The sequence below is a fragment of the Poecilia reticulata genome, chromosome 7 (assembly GCF_904066995.2).
Source record: "Poecilia reticulata chromosome 7, P_reticulata-male-v2, whole genome shotgun sequence".
In the NCBI taxonomy this organism is placed as follows: domain Eukaryota; kingdom Metazoa; phylum Chordata; class Actinopteri; order Cyprinodontiformes; family Poeciliidae; genus Poecilia; species Poecilia reticulata.
In genome coordinates, this window is record NC_088836.1 from 31,932,416 (window position 1) to 31,938,851 (window position 6,436).

The following is a 6,436-nucleotide window of genomic DNA, read 5'->3' on the forward strand; positions in this document are numbered from 1 at the left end:
TTTTATGGACTTGCTTTCTTAAAGTCCTACAAATAGAGTGTAATATAATGTTGGCACTTATTTCCCCCCAACATGTCGGCGTCCTGTTGCTACTCGGCATCACAATGTGAAATATCATCTTTAAAATAATTCTGTTTGATGACATGCGAAGCGTTTGGTCTGTTTGATTTGAAGCAATCGGACGTGTCCAGCTAAATGTGGCTTTTGATACGATTACATTCACTCCGTCTACGCAGAGAAAATGACGACAAGAGGAAATGTGTCCTCACCACTGAGTGTTTGCTGTCTGCAAACATTAATGAAGTAAGAACTTTGCTTCCACATACATTCGACTTGTAGTGGAAACGCAATAATAAAAACCAAGATTAAAAACTGTCAGCTTGAAAAAAAAACCTTTTCCTCTTCAGAACGAGGAAAAGTTTTAGGTAATAAACATGATCACTGGGCCTAAATGTATTTATTTCTCTTCAAGGCAGTAAGTCGTGTGATTGCAAACTTTTTTCCACAGTCCAGTTTCTGTCATCATCCAGCTTCTGACATGAGGATGAAACGCATCGTGTCTTTCAACCTCCGTTACCTTCCAAGATGACAGGAGTCAATATACTGCTTAAAACATTTCAGATATTAAATCAATGACGTATAAACGATTTTAAAAACATCAAATTCACCTACGTTATGAAAAACTAACTCAATAAATATGCTGGATTTATGTAGAAACTTTTTAAATGACTGGATAATTACCGTATTTTTCAGACTAAAAGCCGCTACTTTTTTCCCACGTTTTGAACCAGGTGGCTTTTCTGTGGATTTTTCTCCAACCACCAGGGGGGGCTCTTCAGCAGGAAGTGAATCATTGGAAGTCGAAGAAGGCGGCGCTGATTTTCATTTAGATCGGTGTTTCTCCCATACATAGACATAATATAGGAATAAACCCTCATGGCCGCTCTCGCCTATTGTCTTTTTTTTTTTTTTTAGTTTTTTTTTTTTTTTTTTAAATTTTCAAAGAACTTTATTAAAGTTAAATTAGTATACATCAAAATAACATAGTGAAGTATACAACACAACAGTAAACAGAACAGCCAGGGGTGGTTAGATAAGAACATGCAAAGACGTACAAATTGAAATTGTCCTTAAAGCCTTTTCATTTGTAGATTCTGCTATTGATTTGATATATAGTTCCATATCTTTAATAAAAAGAGAGAAACAAAGTGTTTTATTAGCAAATTTGCATTTATGAATGTAAAATTTAGCAAAGAGTATTAGCAGGTTTATTATAAAGAAATGTTTAGCATCCTTCTTATGGAACCTATAGAAACAAAATAAAACATTTTCCCAGCATAAGGAAAAATTCTGTAAAATATGGTCATTAATAAACCTGCTAAATTCTGACCAGAACCTTTGTGTAAAAGAGCAGAGCCAAAAGAGATGCGTAACAGTTTCTGGATGGCCCTCACAGAAACTGCAATTAGTGTTTATGTCTCTCTTAAATTTTATCATATAATGCTTAGCAGGGTAAATTCTATGGAGAATTTTAAATGACACTTCCTTCACCTTGTTTATAATTAAGTATTTATGGGGGATCATCCAAACTGTTTTCCAGTGAATATCTGGGATATAACGGCTCCAGTAAATTGTTATAGCTGGGCGAGAAACAATCATTTCTTGGAACAATCTGCGTATTTTCTCATTGCTTTTCTTAAATTCCAGTGAAAAGCAGATTTTACCCAGAGATGATTCGGCTGGATCAGGGATACCAGGTGGAACAGACAGACTATAATTAGTGTTTTTAAATAACATTAAGGTGCCCAAAGGTATAGCATTGATCACCATTGAAAATTCCTGGAAACTAACTGGAAAATTATATATTGAGCAAAATTCATCATAATTGATTAATCGTCCTTCCTTATTAATCAGCTGAGCCACCAGTAGAATCCCATTTTGAACCCACGTTTCAAGATAGAGTAACCTATTTTTAAATAAAATATCTCTGTTGTTCCAGATGAGGTATTTGTGAGGCGAGAAGTTATGTTTATAGATGAGCATCCACGCTAAGAGCACCTGCTTATGGAAAGATGAGAGTTTTACAGGAAGTTTCTCAACATTGTAATTACTACTTAAGATGAGGTTGAAGCCACCAAAGCGCGAGAAAATGTGATCTGGTATGAAGTTCCAGACAGAGGTTGGATTCTTCAGGAAGTGTTTAGCCCATTTAATTTTGAATGTGTTGTTTAGGGTAGAGAAATCCAGAAAGTTAAGTCCACCTGATTCATAATTATTCATAATAACAGTTTTTTTGATATAGTGTGTACGATTTTTCCATATAAAATTAAGAAGCATACGATCAATATCTTTACAGATTTTGTTGTCTAAATGTAAGGGGAGAGCAGCGTATGTCAGTCGGGATAATCCTTCTGCTTTAGTAATCAACACTCTTCCTTTTAGAGATAAGTCCCTCTGAAGCCACTGGTTTAGTTTATTTTTGGTTTTCTGTATAATTGGTATCAAATTAGAGGAGCATCTTAATTTCTGGTCTTTAGAGATTAAAATTCCTAAATATGTAACTTCTTGTTTAACAGGAATATTGCAAATATTGTTAGTATGACAATCCTTTATTGCAAGCAATTCACATTTTTAAATGTAAACATAAACCGGAGGCCTTGGAAAAAGTATTGATCACCTCTAAGGCCAGAGGGATCTGGTTTGCATTCCTAAAAATAGTGTAGTGTCATCAGCCAGCTGGCTGATTATGAGCTCTTTATTAGCTATGCTGATTCCTTGTATGGCACTGTTGGAGACATGAGTGGTAAGGATTTGAGAGCAAAGTAAGAATAAATATGGTGAAACAGGACATCCTTGTCGAATACCACGTTTTAGGATAAATCTAGGGGTGGAGCCGTTTGGCAATTTAATAGCACTATTGCAATTGGAGTATAATGTTTTGACAGCGTTACAAAAAAACGGGCCAAAACCAAATTTTTTTAAAGATTGAAAAATGAATTGATGTTCGATTGTGTCAAAGGCCTTATAGAAATCCAGGAAAAGAATAAAACTCTCATCAGGCACCAAATATGAATAATCAAGTAAGTCTAGAACTAGTCTAATGTTGTTAGAGATGTGTCTGTTTCTCATAAAGCCTGACTGTGTCTCATCAATAACTGTGTCCAAAACCTCTTTAATTCTGCTAGCAAGTATTGAAGCCATAATCTTATAATCATTGTTGAGTAGACTTATAGGTCTCCAATTATCAATAAAGAGTGGGTCTTTGTTTGGTTTTGGAATGAGTGTTATAAGGCCTTGAGTCAGGGTGGGAGGGAGAGAGTTGTTTTCTACGCTTTCTAAAAATACCTGTAAGAGGAATGGAGCTATATGAATAGAGAATAATTGATAAAACTCAGCAGATAAACCATCTGTGCCGGGGGATTTATTGGCCTTCAGTGCATTGATGCATTTAGAAACTTCCTCCACTGTAAATGGGCTGTCACAGTAGTTTTTATCTTCTACATCAATAGTTTTTAAATTTTTGACATTGTTTAAGAAAAGATACTGAAATATCTTTATTATATTTTGAGCTGTATAGATTAGAGTAAAATTGGAACAAAAAGTTGCAATTTCCTTAGGATGGTTTGGAGATAGTGTCATTAATATTTAGTTGGTAATAGAGTTATTTTGGATTTGTATTTTTCAAGCCTAAAAAAGTAAGCAGAATTTAGTTCTCTTCTTCCAGCCATCGTTCCTGGATCTGATGAAGGCGCCTTCAGCCTTGTGTTTATACAAGGCATCCAGTTGTTCTGTTGTTCTATTAAATTTAATTTATCTTCCTCTGAAACTTCTTCTGGGGGTTTAGGTAATAGAGGTGATCTTGCTTAGACTTCTTCCTCCTCAGCTTCCTTGAATTTAGAAATCTGACTTCCATAATGTCTTAAAAATTTGCCAATTTCAAATTTGAAAAGTTCCCAATTATTGCAGAAAGACCTTTCCTTGTTAGCCTTATTCCAATAATATAAAATTAATTTATTAATATGAACTTTAACTATTCATGCTTAAGCAAGGAATTATTTAGTTTCCAGTAAGCACATTTGTAAGGTGTATTATCAGGAGTATAAATTCGGATGCTAATGCGAACAGCTCTATGATCAGTAAGAGGGGAGGCAAGTATGTTAACCACAATATTGTCTTATTAATACATTTAGAAATAACCAAAAATCTATCCGGGATTGTCTGGAACCTATTTATTGCTCCATGTAAAGATTTGTCGTCTGGGAATTTTTCTCTCCATATATCTACAATATTAAATTTCTCCATAAAATTTTTTAAATTTGCACTGTATGAGGTCTGCTGCTTCGGAGGCCATCTATCAATTGAATTGTCTAAGGCAATGTTAAAGTCCCACCATTAGATGACTGAGTTTGGGTATTTGGAAAGCCAAAAGGAAGTCTGTCTTCTAAAGATTCGAATAGTTTGTTGTTTTCCGTTATATTATTATAACTATATATAACTACAATAAAGGTATGTTAAGGCATTCAATTACTGACAGATGTAGTGACCTAGAGTATCGCAATCAGTATGTAAAATAGATCCAGAGAAATGATTTTTAAGTGTGCGACACCAGCAGAGCGCTCAGATCCGTGACTTAACCACATTTCATTTCCCCACTGGGATTCCCAGAAATTACCATCAGAAGATGTAGAATGACTCTCTTGAAAGAAACAAAAATCTGTTTTAATTGTTTGGCAAATAAGAATAAGCTTTGCGTTTAGTTGTTTGTCTCAACCCCTGCATTGAGAGATACTAACGAACGGACAAAGTTACTTGAAAAGAGTAACAAGAATAAAGAACAAGATCTAAACTTTAAAGATAAGTTGTGTTCACAAAGAAAGGGACCGATAGCTGCACACTTTAAGTAATAAAGCGGTAAGTACCTGATTAAATATTTACAAGAGAAACAAAGGAAAAGTAGCACATGCCATCTATTGGTTAACTATAGTATTTTAGGATCTTACAAGAACAAGGAAAGTCTTCAAAACTAAATTATATATTGACTAAAGAGAAAATATAATGTCAAAAAGGAACGAAAAATGAAAGCAGAGTGTAGACCAAGCTCAATGTGTAAATGAATAGGTAAAATGATCATATCTAAGGTTTAGTTGAGTAGGAAGGAGGGAACTTTTAATCCGCTGATAAAGCCAGGCCTCCAACGAAGTAAGCTGGCTTGCCTTCCTTGCGGGCTCTGTCGATCAAGGGCACAGTTTATTACGTTGTTTCTCTGTCATCCTTGGACAGGTCCTCAGTGAATCTCAGTTGGTTGTCCTCAGGTACGAAGATGTCTTGGCTGCTTCCATGTCCGCATCGCTGAGGACTCTGGAGGTGAACTGTATGATGATCCCTCTAGGTTTGGTGCTCCTGTACGTTTGGCTCCAAGTCGGTGCACGGTGTCGACAGCATCAGGCAGCTTGTGTTTATGTTCTGGTAGAACTGACTGGCAGATTTCTATCACTTTTCTTCGTATTCTTCTTTCTCTGTTTCTTCTGCTCCTTGTAGTTTGAGATTCCATCTCCTAGATTCTTTCCACTCAGCAAGCCTCTGCTGGCAGTTGTCCACTCCGACCTTCCTCTCTTGATACTTTTTTTCCAGGTTATTCACTTTCTCCTTCATATCATTACTTCAGCGCATATAAAGTCAATATTTTTGAGACCCTCAATCTTTAGCGTGTTCTCCGTCACCATGCTTCTAAGTTGTCAGAACGGGCGTTTATCAGCGCAGACAGACTGGATATTATCTCATTTGTAGCAGAAGACTCCGGGCTGCTGCGTTCATACAACACCTTTTTCGGTGCTGGCGATTTCAGAGGAGTAACAGGTAGGGCAGGAAAGTCATCAATTCCTCCTCATCAATGTCAAGTTAAGGGAGCAGCTGCGTAGTTGTGGCAATTGTCAAATACGCGTTGCCGGTTGTAGCGTTAGCTACACTAGCCTCGTTAGCCGTCTCAGATGTAGGCCTGGACTTGGACGTGTCTAGTCCTCTTTTCGCTCCTTTCGGGTTCGGCATTCTGTTATAACTATTGTGTCCGTTATCTTGTAATGAATTAATAGTGCTAGTGTTCATATAGTCAGGGTTTTACCGCGTTTTATGCTCTCGCCTATTGTCGCTGACGAGATTTAGGGCGGCCATCTTGGAGCGGGCGGCCATCTTGGAGCGGTCCACCACTCCACTCAGCGTTATGTGTTTAGCAGCACAATGACGTATCAGTGCATTTAATCGATCATAACACGCTTTTTGTTACTGGAAACCATATTTAATCATCTATCAAAGCTACATTTATAAACAATTGTATTATTTAATATGTTTTTAATACATAGTTCAGCATATTTAAATATGCTTAGTGGCTATAACAATAGAATAGGAATGGAATATTCTGATATTGATGAATGATGAGCAG